Source organism: Arachis ipaensis, chromosome B9 (genome assembly GCF_059453495.1).
Source record: "Arachis ipaensis isolate K30076 ecotype BB chromosome B9, ASM5945349v1, whole genome shotgun sequence".
Taxonomy (NCBI): Eukaryota; Viridiplantae; Streptophyta; class Magnoliopsida; order Fabales; family Fabaceae; genus Arachis; species Arachis ipaensis.
The window spans coordinates 102,586,899-102,587,925 of NC_142444.1; the positions used below are offsets into that span (position 1 = coordinate 102,586,899).

Below are 1,027 nucleotides of genomic sequence, written 5' to 3' on the forward strand. Positions count from 1 at the left end.
TGTACTTGTTGGTTGTATGACAGGGAGAAGAAGCGGGGCTTCAACTTCCTTTGATTCTGAACCTGAGAGAACCTTCCTTAGATTAAGAAGGGAAGCAAGAGGAAAAAGAGTAGTTGGTGCTGAGGAAGAGGAGGAATACTTTGAACCAAACATGGAAGAAAACATGGAAAACCATCATGAAGAAGAGGCTCACAACCATGGCGGAAGAGGACGAGCAAATCATGCTGGGGAGGATAGAAGAGTTTTAGGCTCTTACATCAATCCAAACCCAGGAAACTGTGGAAGTAGCATTCAAAAGCCAACCATCCACGCCAACAATTTTGAACTAAAACCACAGCTCATCACCCTTGTTCAGAACAACTGTTCGTTCGGAGGGAGTGTCCAAGAGGACCCCAATCAACATCTGACCACCTTCCTGAGAATTTGTGACACAGTGAAGTCTAATGGTGTTCATCCTGACGCCTATAGACTGCTCTTATTTCCATTCTCACTCAAGGATAAGGCAGCCAAGTGGCTGGAGTCTTTCCCAAGGGAGAGCTTGACAACCTGGGAAGATGTGGTGAACAAATTCTTAGCAAGATTTTACCCCCCTCAACGAATCAATAGGCTGAGAGCTGAGGTCCAAACTTTCAGGCAACAAGATGATGAGACTCTGTATGAAGCATGGGAGAGGTTTAAAGACCTAACAAGGAGGTGTCCACCTGACATGTTCAACGAATGGGTGCAGCTGCACATTTTCTATGAAGGGCTCTCTTATGAGTCAAAGAAGGTCGTAGACCATTCATCCGGAGGATCTTTGAACAAGAAGAAGACCATTGAGGAGGCCATAGATGTCATTGAAACTGTAGCAGAGAATGACTACTTCTATGCTTCCGAAAGAGGGAACACAAGAGGAGTAATGGAGCTAAACAATGTAGATGCTCTGTTGGCCCAAAACAAGCTCATTATCCAGCAGCTGGCTAACCTCACCAAGAAGATGGAGAGGAACCAAGTAGCAGCAATCGCCACTTCATCAACAACCCAAGAA

The 1,027-nt window shown here is 45.4% G+C and overlaps 1 non-coding gene across 1 annotated transcript; it reads right to left on the reverse strand.

Annotated features, from left to right (window-relative positions):
* Positions 1 to 604: 604 nt before the first annotated feature.
* LOC148545697 (small nucleolar RNA R71) lies at positions 605 to 708 on the reverse strand. The gene has a single exon (XR_015900494.1). It is a non-coding gene; the product is annotated as a small nucleolar RNA R71 (small nucleolar RNA).
* Positions 709 to 1,027: the final 319 nt, after the last annotated feature.